We start from the raw sequence: 22,277 nt of genomic DNA on the forward strand, positions 1-22,277 counted from the left end.
TATTGATGTTTTGTTATTATTAGCAACAACATTAAAAAATTATAAAAAAAACAAATAAATAAACTTTGTTCATGGAATATTCAATCAAACCAATAAAAGATATTGTATTTGTTATAGCAAATTGCATACTACTCAATCCAACTATGAGATTTTTCCCCTATGCATCTCCGTCACAATAACTATTAGTAATATATATAAAGTTTCTTGGAAGTCTTTGAATCACATGTTTTGCAAATTTGCATGCTGCACAGGACAAGATAGAAGAACTTGGTACAAAAATCATTCTTGAATACACCTAGCTTTCTTCTTAGCTTTTGGTTTTCACATAAAACAGTTTACATTGAAGGGGAAAACATTGACCAAATGTCACCTTCACAAGGAGGTATGCAATTCTTTTGGGGTTTTTTGCATTTAACTAAAGATTAGTTGTTTATGATTTTCCTCTTAATATTTATATTATTTTTTAAAACTAAAATTGCCTTTTGATCATAAATTTTCATGTTAAACCCAATGAAAAGTTAAATTTAGTAGTGATGTGGCTTATTATTCTAAAGAAGATACTATGTTTACTTTATCATTTTTCTTTTGTAGGTTCACTTCTTATTAACTAAAACTTTAATGGTATGAGCAGAGTCGGAAAAAGGTATGACATTTATAGATTTCAAGTAAACCTGTTATTTTAAGGTTCACAAATTCAATTGCTACTATAATATTGACTATTGATTTGTTCATTACATTTTTGGGGGAAAAAAAACATGATATTAGTTAACCAATCATTCAAAGAACTTGATGGAAACAATAGTAAATTACATTAAATGATTGGCTCACACTATTTGTTTATATATATATGGCATAAGGTGGTGTTGCAAAGAAAGAAATAATGAAATCATGGATCAACCTGTTAAGTTATCAATATTAATTTCTACATTAACTTTGAAATTTTTTTAGAGTTAATGAATTGTGATATCCTTTAGTTATTGTATTTATTCTTTCAAGTTGATATATTGCTTCCAATAATCTCAATTAATTTGTGACCTCACATGTTCAAACATGGATAAATTCCACTCTTTCTATTAAAGTAAATGATATACAATGTGAGCTCAAATCCTATAAACTTAAGCTTTTGGAAAATTGGTTGTTCAACATGGTATTAGAGCCTTATTTGGTAGAGCTCATGTGTTTGAGCCTCAAAATGAAGGCTACACGTGTGAGAGGGTGTTAAGATTTAAGGAAAATCATTTTTTCAACACTTTTTTTCCCCATCTCACTCCATGTAAGATCATATTAAATTTTTTAACATATAGTAGGCTCCATTTTTTGTGAAGGAGAAAGCTTTCCAAATAAATCCTACACATGGGAGGAGTATCACTAACTAAGAGTCCATCCCTAATTAAGGTAGCAAGTTTCAATAAGGCCTATTAGGCCAAACCCATATGCCCAAACATAAGACATTTATTTCTTATTAGACTAAGCAAGATTGGGCCCTATACCTTGGAAACTCAACTATGCTCATCTTCACCAAATTAAATTACTTTTAAAACCATGTAGATTAAGTTATGCTTGCATAAGCCATTTGAAATATGTCATCAGTTTAACTTATTAAGATTTCATACTAACTTGAGATAATTCAAACATTTTATAAATTAATAATATCATACTAGGAAAATCCAATGCTCTATGAATGTATGTGCTCTTGTTTAAATGTGCAATAGTGTCACTCTTAAGCTCAAGGATGGGTCACCTAAATAATGATAGTCGAATGCTATAATAGGTTTATGCTACCCTTACCAAACACTAATTGGCTTCTAGATGAGATGGTTAAAGTTCAATCCAAGAATTTTTTTATACTAATTGTGGATGAATCTCAACTATAGATAACACCTGTAGGAAGGGTGAATGAGTGTTTTCAAAACAATTTAAGATGGTTTCCCACAATGCAAATCACATCCTTGAGACCTTCGCTATTTTATTTTTCTCTTTTAAGTTTTTTAACAAGCAAGATTTACAAGATCTACAAACTACTCAAAACACATTCTAAATATCCCTTAATAGTATAACCAATTCAAAAATCATATCTAAGATTTCCAAGGCACACATGAACATTTTTTAGCTCATTTTCCAACAATCTTACACATAAGAAACAATAGAACTTTCATAAGCTATAACAAGCAAATGAAAATGATTAAATATGAATAAAGGAAAATAAAGATAATAACACCAAGTTTGAATGTGGAAAATATGTGAAGTGATGAAAAACTATATGGGCAACCTACAAGTGATAAAAGCATACACTATGAAGAAATCAATTGATTAATTACGATGTTTTACCTAGCTTAAGCCCACTAATCCTTTCCAGACTACTTAACTAGCGTCTTCCAACTTCAACTACACACCTTCTTTTAGAGCACACTTTGAGTCTACACCAAGCTTGATCTTGGCCACTTCTTGAATCTCAATCAAGAAGAAAATAGGTGCCCATGACTCCCAAAGCTTCTTTTTGAAGAGTATATATCCAAGATAACCATTAATTTGAAAAACCTAGTTGATTCTATTTCATTCATCCACTACCTCAGCTAGATTTCTTAGCCTCTAAGCATTTTCAACATCTTGATTTTTATTAGGTAAGCAGCCCAATGGAGGATTCAAAAGACCTGAGTTGGGAGACTCTTTAGAATTTTTGTCCTAAATTTTCAACCTAACTAAGGCGCTCACTATTTCTCCTTTTGGCAATTTGGGATAAAACCCTTTACAACAGGAATAAGTACATGCATGACACACCTACTCGCATACAAGTCACAGTCACTTAACTTCTCAACCTCTTAACCTAGAAACTAAAAATCTTGCATATAACCTAAAAAAACATTAGTACCACCTAAGATAATAACAAAAAACATACACAAAAGGAGCAAGTGAAAATGTTCTTAGAGTATAAGCAATATTTTTTTGGAACAATACACTAGTCATGGTCTAAATGGTGGAGAAGGTAAAAAATTTAAATTCAAACTAATAAATAAGACTTTTAAATTCTAAATGTGACTCAAACTAAAACTTTTCAAAGAGAATTTTTACTAGTCAAATAAAAACTTTAAAAATGATTTGTTTAGAAAATAAAAGTTGTAAGGAGAAATTGAAACTTCCCAAATTCTAAAGATTTGTTTCTTTTTGTTTTCTTCCTTTTTTATTATCCTCGAGGAACTTATCATTTTCAATTTCCTTTCCACCTATTTAAGAGAATTTGACACCTATGAGTTGATAACTTTTGTTTGTCCATCAATTTAAGGATGGAATAAACTTGAAATTTTCAATTGAGTTCCTAATTTGGCCCATAAGGTCTTCCAAAATTAATTCACAAATTTAACATCAATCGCAATAAAAGAACAATAGAGTTTGAGATTCTATGTAAGTGAACTACATCTTTGAAGAACAAGTCAATCACATAAGATGCATTTGAAGGCTTCTTACCATGGTATAAATAAGTCATCTTAAAAAATTGTTCAACCATAGTGTCCTCATTAATCCAAGGATGTATATACCCCTTTTAATTAGGATCTTTTGCTGATTATCATGCTTGATTTTCTTTCATAACCTTCTAGACATCCTTTTAAAACTAGGCTAAAAAACTGATTTTCTACCAAAGTAATAGTTTTCTCTCATCGAAAATGTCCTCCCATATCTCCTCCATGGACTAATCATATCACATAATCATGTTAGGAAGGTCCTAGGCAAGCTTAGATGATTTTTATATAGTAAGTACTCATTAAAAATATGGAAACTGACATGTGGTACCTTTGACCATTGAAAATAAAGGCATAGATAGTCCAAAAATCAACATCTTCTTCATACAATGCTTTAGCTTCTCAAATCTAGCGGTGGATGCTAACATATTTACTAAAAAAAATAACCTTTTTATTTGGGGCATCAACTACTTAATTCTCAATATTTGCATGGTCCTTTAAATGGAAGGTGAATATTTGAAGAAACCTACTATAATTTGCATGTTAGTCACTGATTGTAAAAATATAGGATCGTAGTATAGTAGTTTAGTGTTCATCTCAATCAATGGTAATGAGTTAATTATCATAGTATAGAAAACTATTTCTCATTCTCAAATATGGATACAATAAAGGTAGATAAAGGTGGAATGATAGGAATTGATATGGTGGCAATACAACACTATCTCACATAACATGGTGTCTTATAGGCACAATGCCCTTACATCTCTTGGCACGTTCCTTATTTAAAATGTTCTAATGCCCCTTCGTCTTTCAACACAAAAGATTACATGGTAAATTGGCTATGATATACCCTTCCATCTCTACGGCATAATAATGGTCTAAGATACGTAACAATCAGATCAATAGAAATGATGTAAAACACAATAATAATGCCACCAATAGTGTCAGTGACTTTTCGTGAATAGTATGTATTAGGTAAGTTCCCAGGAAAGATTGGAGAGGTCACAATGGTCTTACTTAAAACACAACCTCCTTAAACAAAGCTTCCCTAAACCTTACTCATCCTGTCATAATTACCAAACCATCTTAACTATTAATACACATAAATATCAAGGATACACGGAGCACATAATCATCATCAACATAGTATTTAACTAACACATTTTCAAATCATATCTCATGATATTTGAAAAATAATATATACACATAACATTATAAACATGAGATATATAATTCTAAAACTAAGTAAAATCATGCATGATAAGATCACTCACATAAGAATTCCAAACTGGAATTACAGCAACATGTCCATTCTGATGATTTAAATATCCTACTTCAAAATAATAACACAACATGAGCTTCTTCACATTTTTCTTTTTTCCTTTCTTGGTAGATGAATATTCTTATTTATAGAAACCTAAAGTAAGTGAACTTATAGGTGACTCATTTCATGCTTACCTAGGTGTTGATTAAAAGGAAAGGATTAGTGTCTTTCTTATTACATGATGATGTCATGCTGTGGCATGCTTGATCCTTGCAATTACTTGGTAAGTGAAGTAGGTCCATGAGTCACCATGCGTAGCTAGGTGTCACACAATGGAAACGACTAAGTGTCCTTTTGGTTGCATGCATTTTGGCACCTCGTGCTTGTTTGCATGCATTGTAACATCTCATGCTTCATTATATACTTTTGACACTTCATGCTTAGTTACATGTTTTTGACACCTCATGCTTGGTTGCATGCTTTCAACACCTCATGTTTGGTTTCATGCTTTAGACACTTTATATCTAGTCGCATGCTTAAAACACCTCCAACTTGGTTACATGCTTTAAACACCTCATACTTGGTTACCTTCTCTTGACATCTCATGCTTGGACGTTGCATGATAAAGGACAGATAAGGTGGTTAAAAAGGAAAACTTCAAAAATATTATTCATAAAAGAAAGCTAATTAAGTTCATTACAAATTCACTCATGGTAGAACCACTCACTAGGCAAGTTTTTAATGTTATCACACCCACAATGCGATAAGGGTTCCAAATGTCCTCTATCCCATATTGAGATTTTAGAAAAAAGTAGGCATGGGCACCAACTCAACTTCTCAATTAGGCTACTACCTAGGGCTTAGTCTAAATGTAGACCTTTCTTTTCATTTGAATCTAATTTCTCGTCTTCCTTTCTAGTTTGTTAAATATACAGTCCGAGTAGGAAGGCACATTCAAAAACTAGATTTGGATCTCATTCCATGCCCTCTAAAAGGGGCATTCTAAGTCTATCAAAACATTTTCAATTACACTCAAAGCTTTAGGTAGACATTAACATATGTAGCCAATTCTTTGTTCATTTAGGTAGATTTCATTAATAGTGGGCAAATGCCTTATTTCCTGATGGAAAAGTTTTAGTATTCATATTTCAACTAAAATTTATTAATCTCATATGATTCTTCCCTTGCCTAAGTCAACAACCATATCTCTTTTAATCCTTGTTGAAAGGTTTTTACTTCCTTCTAAATTTTTATCTTGGATGATCTTATTTTGATTATGCTCAAGGATCATAATTACCTATCAGAAGTTCTATACTGGTCTCTCCTCTTTAGCATAATTGTCTACCATATTTGTACCCCAACCTAGATTCATGCTGCTGCAATGTTTACACAACTTAAGACAAAATATTTGATTACATGCCTCACTTTTTAGCAATATATGCCTATTGAGCTTGATTTTCCCTTTCATCACAATGTTTACAGATTGTTTTTTAATTAGATAAATGAACTAAGATTTATTATCAATTTGATGTAATAAAAATGATTAAATCAGTGGTTTAGTTGCTACAATAGGTGCAATTTACACCATTTAATAAATTTTCAATAATTAAATAATTCGGTTCCAATTGTTTGTATGGTTTTTGGTTTTTATTAAGGGTGAAGATTGGTTACTACGTGTTTATTGCATGATGAATCAGGATAAGTTATTTCACAACTAGAAAAATATAATGTTTTCATTTGTTTTATCATTATGAACACTCATAAATAGGTTTTAACTATTCCTATCTTAATGATTGGAATTTCTAGGGTATAAAACTAGTATTAGAAGTGATTAAATTCATGTAGATACTAATTTTATATGTCATTTCCCTCCCCCTTACAACCGTCATTTATTCACATTCAAAATCTATTTTTTTATTTTTTTTATTTTTTTTTTTGGGTGATTTAAGCATATGCAACATTCATTTTGTAAATGAAAGTTTAGTCCACTTAGAAATTAATGATTTCTTAGTTTTATTGTTCTCTCTTCTATACATCTACAAATTGTTGACACAAGAGTCTGATCATTAACCCCTTGATATATTGACTTCATCACATTCCAATATCTAGATCATAAGTTGTTAGAAAAAATCTTTAAATTTGAGATAATACATCACATGACTAATCTTTAACATGTAAATAGTACATGCATGCAATGGATTTTATAGTGTTAGGTTTTGTAAAGGTAAAAGTAAGGATGAAATAAAATAAACCAAATAAGGAAAGAGAAAATGAAGAGAGAAATAAAAGAAAAGACCATTATAGATTATTTTCATGACTTTATGGTTTATGCTAGTTTTAGTAGAACCACAAAATAGTTAAACTTTTCCTTTGATTATTGCTAGAAATGTCATAAATGTTTTTTTTATTATTATTGATTTTAGCAAGTTCCTGTATCTTATTTGTGGAACTTAATTGTTACAATATTTTGGAGAAATGGGATATTGTAAATATGTTGCATGTTTCAAAAATCTTGAATCTGCATAATTATGTGTACATTTCACAAGCACTAGTTAGAAGTTCATAAAAGCACATTTTCCTTTGATACATAATCATCCTCAATCTTGATATGTTCTTGACAATATTTGTCTAGAAAGCTAATGTCGCGCTAGCTAGAGGTTAAAGAGAAGTCCTTGATGGTGTTGATACTCCACATCCTAAGGTACATTGGTTTAGTCGTCTTCTATATTTTGATTTTTGACTTCATGAGCAAGTAAGTTTCATTATCATCTTTGCATTGCTTTTTAGGAATATATTTCTAGTAAAACAATTCTTTTCTTAATTTGAATTCATATTTCTTTTTCTTTTTCTTTTTCTTTTCATTTTTTGGGCTTAAGATTGTGAAGAGGGTAAAGTAAGTTATACCAAATTGCTTAAAACTATTAGCAAGTCAAAAGATCTATTAAGTGCTTGATAATGATCTCTAAGAATGGAAAGAAGAGGCTTTAACCTTTCAAACTTGATTATTATGTCCATGGGTAATCAAAATTGTTTGATGATGGATACTATTTAGTGTTTAGAGGTGTGGCTACCTTAATATAGTTGAGTTGCAATTGTTCAGCTTAGATGTCACTTCTTAACAATCTAATTGTGAACATGAAATAACGCTAGCCAAGTCAGTTTTTCATACCATATTAGAATGATGGGTAATTGTATCATAGCATGACCATCTGATGTTTTGATTTATTCTGAGTAATAGCTCCCAATTTTTAAATTAAATCTCTAGCAAGTTCTTATTTTCTCTCTTAATATGAAATAAAGTGCATTGAAAATGTTCTGGGTTCACCTCTTTTGTTAGCCAAAGAATCTATTGGCTTCAAGGTTAACCTAGAGAAATACAGCGACATTGTGTACATCTTTTTAAAATGAGATGGCATTACTAATTTAGCATATACTTCTTTGATAAGTAAGAAACAATATGTTAATAGCGTCTATCACAATAGGATATTAGGGTGGTTTAGCTTTGACATGTTAAGCAAGAAGGATATAACTATTTGTCATGATAGGGGTCCGGATTTTAGACAATAATACCTTACCTAAAGCTCTTGATATTTAACCACTATTTGAATGGCTGCTTCAAAAAAAAAAATCAATGTAAATTCTTAGGTTTCCCATTTATATGTTGTTTCATATCCTCACTATGTTTCCCATTTATATGTTGTTTTATATCCTCACTATGTGAACAACTTGTCAGGTTGCTCCCCAATCTTTGTTGGATTTTTGTATCGTCCATCTGAACATCCGGTAACTTCTCCACTTCTCATTAAATGATTTTGGAAAGACATTATAATATTATGGAACATGTTTCTTCACTTTCCTAAAACCTTGGCTTTCTTAGGGCTCTATCTTAGAGCTTATAGAATTTTCAAGTTACCTGAACTTCTTAGAAGTTGACCTTTGAAATGTAAAGGATATTTTTTTTATCAATTAAACTTTCTAATCTTTCAAAAACTTTTATTAGAATTTGGATTTAAAACTAAACTAAAAGAAAGGAAGTTGTAGTTTTAGCCCTTAGCGTCATATTTGAGGGTTGCATTAGTGTTTTTTTTTTCTCACTTGGTGTGTACCTTATCATGCTACTTTCAACATTTAAGTGTTGATGTTGTATGAATTTCATCCGTATTCCAGAAGTATGATGCTCATAGACTGATTGCTTATATTAAGGTTGTGTCATGTTTGGTGTTGTTCATTGTGTTGGATTTGGCATAATTCTAGTTGCTTATATTAGATTGTTTCGCTCATTCTTTTGTCTTGATGTTCAATTAATGTGGCATAGTCCAATATTTATATGCAGGTTGTGGTATTTCTCATCCCTCTTTTAGATGATAAATACCCTTTGATGTGGAGTGTTACTTACTACACTCTTTCTCTTAGCAAATTCATTATTCAGGTATGAATGAATTATTTTTCCCATTAGTAGGAATAATTTTCCTAATATTTTTATATCATGTCATGCTTTGTCTTTAATCTAGATTCTTATTTATCTAGGATGGTATGAAAGGGGTTGGTCAAATATTGGGGTGGCCTTTGTTGACTTGAAGATAGGAAAGTGATGGTTGTTGTTGCCCTTATCAGAGGGAGTTTTGTAGTTGAGTTAAGGTTTAAAAGCTGAGTTAAAATAACGCATAAAGATATGAACACCAGATATATAAACCATTATATTATTGTTAGAGGGTTCGATGTGCACCTTGGATTCAACATCTAGTAGTGCCATTGTTATATTCCAACACTAACTATTCCTAAGCCAAAGCCTGTGTCTAATACTCTGTTTGCATCCAATAGTGCCATTGTTCAAGATTGTTTTTCCTCTTGTCTTTTTATTTAAAATCTCTTTAGGAACTTCACCATCTTTAAGTAAAATCTCAACAAAAGTATCTGGATCACTAGCATTCATCTTCACAAATTAAACCCCTTTATCTAACACTTCCCTACCAAGCTCCATTTATCCAACTGGTGGTGAAATTTTTCCATTTGATTCCTTCTGCATATCAAATTCATCAACGCCTTCAAAAGCACTCTTCTTAATTCTAGCATTTGTTTTCTTCTCTAGTACTTTCACTTTCTTTAGAAATGACCTCACCTAAAATTGCATTGAAGTTAATATATGCCTGTGCAACAACCTCTGAGCTATCACCAAGCTCAACTTGTGGAAGAAATTCCGATTTTTTTTTCTTAGCAACAAGATTGACATGCCCAACACAAGGACACCATACCATGACTCCACTAGAAATCTCACTATTTTTAAAAGTGCCCTTTGTCAAACCTACATCAATAACGTGATTCACATGTTCAACCACAACTAGGCAATTATCATGAACTAAACAATTGATGAGATTGTGGAAATATATTGTTATCCAGGATATTACGTTATGCAGTATCTGAAGGACATAATTTCTTATCTGGGCCTCCTCACCTCTAAGGTATAAGCTCACCCTTAACATTTGCTTACTACTTTGAAGTTCTATATGTCAACACATTGATGTACTAACATTTTTTTAATCATATGCTAGTTAGTGGGGGGAAAAAAAAAGGTTCATACTCAAGCTAACATAAACTCATTGAGATCAAAGTGGATGATCAGCTTTGTCAACACCCTCTTACAACACTAGGTAAATGAATGTTTTAGCACTCTAATCCTTTTATCTCTTCTAATTGATTACTGAAATATTAAAAAATTCTAAAGTTAAAACAATAATAGACTATTGATTACTGAAATGGGCCTTTTTATTTCATGTAAATTGAAATTTATACAAAGCGTTGCATTCGGAGACATAGGATAAAGGTTTAGGTAGTTAGCTAAGTTCTCATTTTAATAGTTTAACTTCAATCAATAAGTAGTTAATATGATTTTATTTTCTGCTACAGGTTTGATGTTACAAGGTCAGCACTGAGAGTAGTTTGTGTAGAGAACATGTACAAGATATACATAAGCAAGTTTTGGTTGTATGCTTGTATATATTTATTCTATGAGTGCATACATAAGCAAGTTTGGGTTGTATAGTTATATATGTATTCTATGGGTATAAACATAAGCAAGTCTTATGTTTAAGTTGTTTTAGATTATCTTCTAGAATTTTTTAACGTACATTGAAAAAGACGATAACTTAATTCACATGTGCATTGTATAAATGTGTCATTAGTAATCAAATGTACATTTATAAAAAGGTTATTTGATTAAAAAGGTCTTTGAAAACCTAAAATTTGAAATTTAACCTCATCATTTTTTGGCCTCATTTTGACAAAAATGCCTTAACTTTTTTCTTGTAAAAATAATCCTTTCTTTTAAAACCTACATGTAAATACTTGAAATATTAAAGGGTATTTATCTCCAAAATGGGTTATTTTTCAAGAAAAAAACATAGGGATGGTTAAATTCACAAATTTAGGGATTATTTCACCCCTTTTAACCAATTAATTTTTTATAAAATATATTTGTGCTTAAACAAATAAAGGTTTCATTTTCACAACAAGCTTTTCATATACCAAAAGTTTCCATTTTGCCAATCGGTTCTCAATAAAGCAATAGGTTCCATATTCCATAAAAATAGGTTGCCTTGGCATATGTTTTCAATCCTAACTATGACATGATTATAGTTAAAGTTAACATACGTTAGGGAAACCAAGAGATTTGTGACCAACATGCGAGGGCAATTAGCACATATGTTGGACCAAATTTAACATATCTTTCATCCATAAATGGCATTTGTTGTAGAAATCATGACCTATATGATCACCAACCTTGAAATATGATAAGTGATGGAGGCACTCACATTGATATATGGTATGTGATAGAAGACACAAACCTTGACATTGGAAATGGTGAAGCAAAGCTAAAATGACATACAATCAATAGAAAACACCTACTTTAGAAATTTATATAAGATTTCTTATACCCCTTATCTTGACACTAAGATTAAGTATAGGACTAGGATGCTAGAATCACATATAATGTCTACCGTTATAATGGTTACCTATTTCTTTGCTTTTGTTCTATGCATGATGTAAATTTGTATAAATGTACAATAATCAATCAAGGAAAACAAATATTATTTGGTCGAGAACAAGCAATACAAAATATGAACTCATATAAGCTGATTGTTACTATTAGAAATCAATTGTAAAAAAATTTATTGTTTCATCTAGGGATACCTATTGAACACAAGAAGACAATTATAGAAATAAATATGAAGGGATCCAAATCATACAATTACAAAAACAAAAAAAACAAAAAAAGAATGGAGGATTAAGATTTTTTAAAGTGTGTAATCATAGTCATTAAAGTAGATCTCACCCTCTTTGAGACTATCTAAGTGTACTAGGTTGAACAATGATGGTCAACTTCTAGGTTACTATAATCAACTACCTATAATGGTGCACTGTAACCATGATTAGCAACATAGTGATATGAGCATTCCTCTTGAAAAAAAATGATTAAAATTGAGAAAGGGAAACGACAAATAATGGATGATTAACTCTTTGTTTCCTAATATACAACTCTCTAGTTTTTTAGAATACTTCTCTTTGTTTTCTAGAATACAATAAAGATTTTTTTTTTCCTCTCTAATTTTTTCCTATAAGTAAAAATAACTTTGTTTTTTTTTTAGAAAAGATATCAAGAGTTTTTCTCTAAAAATAGAGTTAATTTTTATTTTCATTTTCTTCACTCAACTATAAAAGTGGTTGCAATTGAAAAAAAACATTACAAGATATTCTTTTAAAAACAAAGGATACACAACTCATGTAATCGTCCTACAATTGCATGACTTGACATATATAATAAGAAGCATGATAACTAGAGGAACATGAGAATCCAATGTATCATAATTGGTACCTTTAAGATATGAACTAGCCTTAGGATAAGTCTTGAACCAATTTTTTCATGACCAAAGATCTTTATTATGGATCAGTGAACCACCATCCACTTTATTTTCTCTACTTCCAACTATGTAAAGGGTTATGCTAATAGATCATGCACCCTACCTAGATATTCATAAGAGGCCTAGAGAACCTACTTATGTTATCATAGGAAGCAACCTAACTTCCATTCTCATATTGGTGAATCTATTTGATATATCTTACAATTAGACACACCACCCATAAGAGATATGATATTCATTTGGAGTATGTGTCCACCTTCTTACAAAATATGTACCGCCTTATATCATAGGGATAGACTCTCATATATAAATAACTAATAGTGTATGATACAATCAATAAATGACTTGTTATTGCTCATACGAACCTACTTCTTAGGATCCCCATTAATGTAGATTAGGTACTTACCAACATTCATGACTTTACACTAGGCATAAGCGTCATCACCCTCATTGTGTCTTCCACTAACTTTCTACTTAGTGGTTTTGTCAAAGAATTAAATAAATTCAATTTTGGCCTAAAAAAATCTAGGAATATAATCTCTACTAATCAAGAAAATGTTGGACAATATTGGGCCTTATGTTTGTATGTTTGTTCCTGCTATCATATACCTTACTCTTAACCTAGGTTATTGCAACATGGATGTCACTATTCATAAATACATATATGATGTTGGTCTCATCTATAAAAGTATATATGCTAAGAGGTTTCAAAACCACTCAGCCTAAACTTGTTATCTTTAAGATAATAAAGCCAGCCTTACAACTAAACCTAGTAATGCAAGTTTGCTTGGAAAACTTCCAAGAAACTACAACACCTCAAAGGGTAAAGACATACCTACTAATGGATTCCATCATATCTAAATCTAGGATCAAATTACCATCATTGTACACTTCTAGTAAATTAGGCTACTATAGTTCAAACCATGATCATGGCGCCTCTCAATTGCTTAAATACTTGTAAATAACCTTCTAGTGATTTTGGTTGGGATTGTGGGTGTACCAATATAAGCAATGTTAGGTCTAGTATAGTTACTTAATACATGCTTGTGCTCAAGGCTTACTTCTTAAAGTATGTTTTTGAATTTGAGTCCCAAAGTATGAAGACTTCATATTATTAATACCTGATAAGTGTTGAAGCCAAGGGATTAGGTTTTAACACAACTATTGATTTTTTCCAAAAGTTCAAAATCATATTATATTTGTATAAATGAGTCTATGCAAGGTGGATGGCTTTTAAAGGCTAAGCCTACCCCAAGTTTGGTCTTCATCAAGTTGTATTATTGGTATTATTCCCATTGTTTAGCCATCTTTCTAAAGAATTTTGTAAAAAAAAAATTAGAGGAATGATCAAAACGAATTAAGAATTATTCACATTTTTTATTTATTTTCTATTATAGCAATATATTCAGGTGCATCAAATAGTTGTTCAACATTAGTTGGTTTTCTAAGAAAGGTTAATTGGGAAGGAATATTTCAAAATACATTGGCCAAATAATTATAGGAAGGAATTCTTGCAATGTTGGAAAGACCTTGTTAGCAGTGACTAAAAATGAAGAAATTAACCATTCTAGAAATAAATTATTCTAGCAATATTAGTATTTTGTCAGTATCTTTCGGAAATGAATAGAAATTATTTGGGTAGTGCTAATTTTGGTTTGCTGGAAATTATTCCGGCAATGCTAGCAATTTTGGTATCTTATCATGCCTCATCAAGTTAGAGAGGGGAATGCAACGAACTCTAAGATTGAACTGAAAGACATGGGTTGAGTGGCATGGAAGAAACTTTATGAGTATGTCATCTATTTGAAATGTAGAAGGAATATATCTAGTAAGGATAGCTCCATTTGTCACATTTTTCTCATATGAAGTGATAATCAAGTTCAATATGTTTTATTTTGGCATGAAACATATGATATTTAGGCATATGCAGGGCACTCATAGTTATATGTGAATAATTGAGATGATTTGAGTAATTAAATGTCAATATCTTGAAGGATAAAGGTAATCCATGTGAGTTCAACAATCGTAGAAGCTAGAAATCTATATTTGACTTCAACATTATAACAAGCAACAGTCTTTTGTTTCTTTAAACTTCACGATATACAATTTTCTCTAAGAAAAATGTCATAACCTGTTTTTTTTTTCTATAATAGGACAAACAACCCAATTCGATTAAGAAGCCATAAAATTTTGTGGACTTTGAGCTAAAAATCTTAGGCCAAAGTCTTGTGTTCCCTTTAAGTAAAGTGTAATTCGTCTTACAACTCTCAAATTAAAGTTGGTAGGACTTTGAAAGTGTTGACAAACACAATATAAGTAATATCAAGTTTAGTAAAAGTAAGATATTGTAAACATCCAACTAAACCCCAATATTTGGTAGTATCCATGAGATCATTGTCATTTGGTAATTAAACATCTTTGAGTGACATTAAAGTGGTAATTAGAGAGCAGTCGAGCATATGAGCTTTAGTGAGCAAATCAAAGATGTACTTCGTTTGTGAAAGAAAGACACCTTCTTTGAATAGACAAACCATAATACCAAGAAAGTATAATAATTTCCTAAGGTCTTTTAGAGCAAAGGTAGAGCTTAGCTGCTAAATGAAATTTTCAAGAAAAATCATTATCATTTCTTATTATTATGACATCATCAACATAGACTAAAACAAAAAGAATGTTAGTAGCATTATTACAAATAAATAAAGAAGCATCTATCTTACTACAATAAAAACTAAGTTGAAGTAATGTTTGAGTTAGACATTCAAACCATGGATGTGGAGCTTGTTTAAGGTCATAAAGAGATCGTTTTAGTAAACAAACATGCTAAGGAAATATAGGGTCCTCAAATCCAAGTGGTTACTCCATATATATATTGATTTTTTAAGGTTTCCATGTACAAATGCATTCTTGATATCAAGTAGCTTCATTGTCTACCTAGAACTTACTACTAAAGAAATGGTTAATTTGATGGTGGTAGGTTTTACAATGGGACTAAATATTTCTTCAAAGTCTATACTTATAACTTGTGTAAACTGCTTAGCAACTAGTCGGGCCTTGAACCTATCAATGCTCCCATCCTCCTTGCATTTGATTTTGTATACCTATTTTGATCCAACTACATTCTCATTTTGTGGCCTAGGGACAAGTTCCCAAGAGTTTTTTTTTTTTTTTTGCAAAGCCTTTAACTCTTCTTCCATAGTAGTGACCTGTTGTGGATTTTTCAAGGTTGTTTGAAGGGTCTTTAGTTCAATAGGTAGGAGAGTATGAACAATTTGGAGAGCAAAAGAAGGATTTTTCCTAAGTTTATCCTTGGTTATCATAGGATAAATGGTCATTATAGAATGTTGTTCAAGAATTGTCACTTGTTTTTAGGAAATATTGGGTGTGCTTTGTTTGTGAGAGAGACCTATAGAATAGTAAATAAATAATTAGAGATATCATTGGTATTAGTAACTTGGTTTGTTGTTATTTCTTCATTTTGCTTACATAGGTCCACTAAATCATCAATTTAAGCTTATCTAGCTTGATTAGTTTGATGGGTTTCATCATTTTTAGTATAGCATATGGTATTTGAAGGACAATGACTTTGGCAATTGACATTTGTATTATTGTTTATGTTACTCTCCTTAAGCTACTTTAGATTAAACCATTCATTATGATTAGGGAATGTTGTTAATGGATTCTCTTCCTATGTGACAGAATCCAAACTAGATTTAACCACAAGAAATTTGACTTGTTCTCAACTAATATATACTATTGGGAAAAACTTTTCCCAACAGGTATTCCCAATACATGGTAGTTGAGGAAAGGTGTGTTGTTAAAAGTTTAGTGATGGGAGCCAAAAAAAAGTTTTTAGCAACAAACTATCCAATAGAGTTTTATGATCACTATTACCATCAAATTAAATCAATTGCAAAATGTAAACAAAACAAAAGTTTTCAATAACAGACTATCTAATGGAGTTTTATCATCATTATTCTCAACAAATTAAGTTGGTTGAAAAAATACAAACAAAATCATCACTTTTACCAAAATAGTAAGTTGGTCGCCATAAATAATGAATAAAGAGGATTCAATAATTAATTTTCATTAATTTACCAACGAATAATGTATGTCACTATCATCAATAAATTATTTATTGAAAAAGATTATTTAAATCAATAAACGAATGAATTAAACAAATATTATTTGTAATTTTTATGAGATGTTTGAAAATTAATAAAAACAATTCCAGATAAATTAATATTCCACACTTTATAGTAATTTAAATTACATTTAACCAATTAAAAATGGTAGAAATTTAAACTTATTTATACACAAATATAAAATAAATTTAAATATTTCAATAACATCCTTAAAAGTGATATAAATTTCAATAACTGTTCTTCCATAACAAAATGTTAATTCAATCCACACGGTCTCAATAATCAAAACTTAAACCCTAAATGCTATATTTATTCTTCTGTAAATCTTCTTTCTTGATTACATATCTCTCCGTGAATACCTGCAATATTAAATAAAATATTATTATAATTCAATTTTCAACCAAAAAAAAAAAGATAAAAAAGATCATTGTTAAACTAATGCAAATTATACACCAACTTGTCACTATATTATGAAAGCTTAGTAATGTATAGAGTAGTATCGGTTAAAAATTTCTTACATCTCCATAACTCTTCTTAGATTACCAAACTTAGTCGAAGTGAATCTAGAGCATCTTCAACCAAAAAGAAAAAAAAATATACATACATATATATATTAGCAAGAAGAAAAACTTAGAAAAATAAAGAATTAGGTAAGTAGAGAATTTACAGCTTTAAAAGATGCATGTTTCACATACCAACGGAAAAAAGATGTTCCACTTCACAATAAGAAATATAAAGTACACATTTATGATGACAAGGAGGAATCAAAACCCTCTTGAAAGCAAAAGTGAGGCAAAGAAGAGGAGAAAGAGGATGAAATAGTCATCTATGATGTTGAGATCAATTAGAGCAATCATAAATCAAAGCCCTAAAATAATTCATATGGAAAGATAGAGAAATTTAAAAGATGTGTTATAAAAAATATAAGGTTTTAGAAAATGAGATGTATCAATTTTAAAATGTGGGGAAATAGGTAAAAATAAAAAAAATGAAAATAAAAAACCTAGTCCAAGTTTCTTTAGTAGTCATTAGAAAATTTTGGAACAATCATGACCAATTTGTTAAGGTATATTAAATAAAGAAAGTAATTATATTTATTAATATTTTATGATAAAATATCATTAAAAAAGTAATAGAACTACACATTTATCAAATAGTAGTTATTAAATATTAATTTTTAAAAATTATGAAATAGAGAAATAGAAATCAAATTCATGTTCAATAATTTTAAATAATGAGAACATATGAAAATTTTCATGAGTTTCCCTTCCAAAAAAAAATTTAGAAATGCAAAAATATTGAAAATTTTAAAAATATTAGGTCTTAAAAATATATTCACTTATAAATTTATAATATTAAGTACATGATAAGGAAATAATATTTTGTAAAATATGTACACAATAAGGAAATAATAAATAACCTAAATCAAGTTACTAACTTCTAAATTATCAATATTTTATCACTTTATTTGAAAATTTTAAATTAAAAAAAAAACCTTTAGAAATGAAATTATAAAAATTTATATTCTAAGTACAATATTTTATAATTGAAAAAGAATAGCAAAATATATATTTTTAAAAATACATTAAAAAAGGAAAAATGTAAAAGAAAAATGTTGGCCATATTTGCTAGTCGAATAACATATAAATCATAAATCATATAAAAAATTGTAGAATTTTTAAATATATCCCCAAAAGTTCAAGAAAAACAACCACTTGAAGATGAAACTACAAGTCATCAATTTGAGCAATCGCCCTATAGATGACATGAAGAACAAGGTAATTTTATGGTGGAAATAAAATAATAATAATAAATAAATAAAGGACAAACTCTTTGAACAAGATGATGTGACAAAAAATATACACCTGGAACTTGTTGAACTTTATGAAAAATTAAATAGTTTTTCATGATTGGAATATTTCAATGGAAGATTACTTTGATTGGTATGTTATGCCCAAAAGTATAAAAGTTCATTTTTTGATGGCAAAGTTAAAATGAGCAACATGCTTATGGTAGCATAATATCGAGAATCAGCTTTATAGAATTGAACAGCCACTTATAGACGCATGGGTAGAATGAAACAAAAAATGAAAAAGCACTTTCTACAGTTGACAATGAACAACTCATGTACACAAAATTATTTTCCTTCAAACAAGTACAAAGTTAGTTTAAGAATATACAAAAGAATTTCATGAGTTAAGCACTCTAAATCAAGTGCAAGAAAGTGAGGCTCAACTTGCAGCCTGTTCTAAAGTTGGACTTTAAATGGAGATTTAGTTTAAGATTTTGCACACACTTATATCGTGGATGATGTTTACCAACTAGCCCTTAAAATAGAAGGACTCAAGTTTTGAGCTACCATATGTCCAAGTTCACAAATTGGGATCACTTTGTCTAATCAAACAATAAGCAAACCTTTAACCACGACAAACTTCAAAACTTCTATTCATGTGAATGGTGGGTGCAACAATCAATAGGCTTCAAATATGCCTAATAGAGATGCTAATAAGGGTAAAAATTCAATGAGCGTTGGATATGAAAAGCTATATCAGACTCCTTTATGATTTAAGTGCGGTGGGCATGATCATTATGATGTTACCCTTAAGTAAAGGTTTACACTTTTGCGTTGGAGAACTAGAATCTGAATTAAAGAGTTACCCAAAGGAAGAAGAGACCCACAATGAAGATGAACTTAGTGAAACATGTTATTACTATGATGGTATCTATAGTGCGACATTTGTTAGTTGTCTCAAAGATGAAAAGAGACGAAAATTGGCGATGTACTAGCATTTTTCATACACAAATCTCTTGTCAAGGGAGGTTGTTCGGTAAAGTTAGCTTACAATTTATTCTATTTTATAAAATTGACATATTTACCCTCATTAATTTTAATTAATATTTACTTTGACTAATCTTAAGTAATAAATTTATTTGTTAAACATGTATTATAGATGTATAAGATAACTAAAAAATATTTACTATAAAAGATGAGTTGTGAATGTAGAGTCATGGTTGTGTAATATTCTCACCAACCATGGGCACGTGAGGTAAAAGAAATTTGAGATTAAGAATAAGTAAACTATTTTGGCTTGATACTTAAAGTTATTTTTTACTTGAAGTTATAATATTAAGTTATTTTATCAAACATGTTTAATCTCCTAAATGACCTAAATTAAGTTATTAAGTCATATTAAATCATTAAGTTAATTTACAAAACACTTTCTAGGTGATTGGACATAGTGTTCTATTCTCTATCATTCTCCACTTGTTATCTTTGTAAATATATAACTGCTTCAAAATTATATTAGTGGATATAAAAAATAAATTGTATGTGTATATATACACAATCATTTTCCAAATTCTTGGACTTCCTTTAAATCATTTTTGTGATACTAGGTGGATTAACTTTAAATTAAAAACAAAAACTAAAAATAAACATGTCATTCATGAACACCATTTGAAGATATAAATATTTTAAAATAAAATCTTTGCAAATTGTCAAAAAAAAAAAATATTGACTATGACATAAAAGGATAACAGTGACCATATTTCAAATTAGAGAAAATATTAATACGACTTCACTAAATCTTATCAAAGATTAATATGACTTTGTATTTTTTTAAGAAATATAAATAGTCCATTTAGGTCATGTATCACTTAATATACTATTTTTTTATGAAAGATATTAACTAAAAATAAAATATAATAATAATGGTACATTTGAATTATTTTATTTTAGTTTATATTTTGAATTTTGTTATTTTCATATGACAAGATAAAACTAAAAATTGAAAGATAATTAGAAAATATCAATTGAATCTATTTAACTTTTGCATTTTAAAATTTCATTCCTTTGGTGATGAGTTAGAGAAAGAAAAAGTCACATTTTAACTCTAACACTTCATCACTACTTAAATATTTGAGTGTGACCCGCATTTTTCACGTGCGTCCCCACTCAATGGTAAGACTCATTTTTATTGGTGAAAAATTAGTTTTGGAAAAATAGGAGTCACCACTTATTTTATTTTATTTTAAAAGGGAAAATAAAACAAGAAAGAAAACCCTAAAGAAGTGACTCCATAGTTTTGGAAAAGCAAGTATTGAAAAACCCGAGTCTTGGTCTGAGGATTAGGTTACCTATTAGAAATGTACCTCTAAGAGGTAGCACCCCTCTAAGGCCTGAAGAAGTCTCTAATGGCTAAATCGAGGGAGAAATGACAATTAATCAATTGATTGAAGATACCTAGGTAGGCTAAGGTGATTTTAGAATTAACATGCCAAGCCAGAAAAACAAATCATGATCATAAAAAAGAGTCAAAGTGTGTACCTGGACTGCTTCTCAATCACTGTCATAAAACATCAAAGTTAGTATAGAAATATAGTACACAACATGCATTATATCCAAGAAAATCTAACATACATCTAAGCACCCAAGGATTACATCAAACACGGATACAATCTCCAATAGTATACATGTTCATAGAATTCTCAAAAGTAGATGAGAGGGAGCATACCTTGATAGCAAGTTGAAATGCCTCTATGGAAAACAAGGTTAACTCAATAATAGATGTAAAATTATCTATACCACAAAAAGGAAGTACAATCGATCAAATATCAAATAATCAATATGGAAGAAAATATCATAGATGTCGAGCCCCACCAAAGCCCTAATTAATTTTACATGAATTGATTCTATGAATTACATTATTTGGAATCATGAAGTTTGTTCATGCTTATTGAAAAAAAATCAAGAAAATTATTAAATAAATTGATAAAGGTGCTTACCGAAAGAATATGGTAGCAAATATATTAAAAACTTAATTTTATTGCTTAAGGAAGGTTTGAGGATGGTTCTTTAAAGTTAGGGTTATTTGGATGAAAATGATTTTGAAAACATGATTTAAAACATGTAAGATTACGAGGAAAACAAGAGGGGTGCAAGAGAAACAGGGGAGTGTTCACCGAAGAGGCCACTTAGGAGTGTAACCCGAGGACGCAACTATGACTTGCAGTGTAGATGGTTGTAGATGTTGATGTTATTCTCTAGTTTCAAAAAAATCGTTCCACTATTGAAGTTCCATAGTGATGCTCCTTCCTAGAATTTCAAGGTCCATTTATGTAGGATGAGTTGTCTTTAATCCCAATTTCAAAGTTTCTCCGGAGATCTGCCTTTTGAGTCCTTTCTCAAGTATCGAAAAGGCTATGTGGATAGCATCAGCATAATAATTAGAGTCATACAGTTCCGCAAGGGCAAGGACCTCATACTTTGGATGATGACAATACCAAAGGGCAGAAAACGACAACAGTAAAAGCTTCTTTTGATGGCAACATATGGCTTCACCTTGTCATGCAGAAATGCAATCCTTCGAGCAAAAATTGTGGCAATTTTCAATCTTGTGGCACAAAACTAAAGTTCTATCCTCTCATTGCTCAGACTTGTTATGCCCATCAGACAGCCTAAAAACCGAATACGCAGGAACCCCATTTCCAAATTAAAGGA

The 22,277-nt window shown here is 30.1% G+C and overlaps 2 long non-coding RNA genes across 2 annotated transcripts; both read left to right on the plus strand.

Annotated features, from left to right (window-relative positions):
- Positions 1-256: 256 nt before the first annotated feature.
- Positions 257-8,504, plus strand: LOC104880383 (uncharacterized). The gene is made up of 4 exons (XR_786649.3): positions 257-382; positions 592-643; positions 7,352-7,420; positions 8,453-8,504. It is a non-coding gene; the product is annotated as an uncharacterized LOC104880383 (long non-coding RNA).
- A 526-nt stretch (positions 8,505-9,030) lies between these two features.
- On the plus strand, positions 9,031-10,771 carry LOC132254375 (uncharacterized). Its single transcript, XR_009466655.1, has 4 exons — positions 9,031-9,148; positions 10,117-10,178; positions 10,269-10,367; positions 10,624-10,771. It is a non-coding gene; the product is annotated as an uncharacterized LOC132254375 (long non-coding RNA).
- Positions 10,772-22,277: the final 11,506 nt, after the last annotated feature.

Source organism: Vitis vinifera, chromosome 9 (assembly GCF_030704535.1).
Source record: "Vitis vinifera cultivar Pinot Noir 40024 chromosome 9, ASM3070453v1".
Lineage (NCBI taxonomy): Eukaryota > Viridiplantae > Streptophyta > Magnoliopsida > Vitales > Vitaceae > Vitis > Vitis vinifera.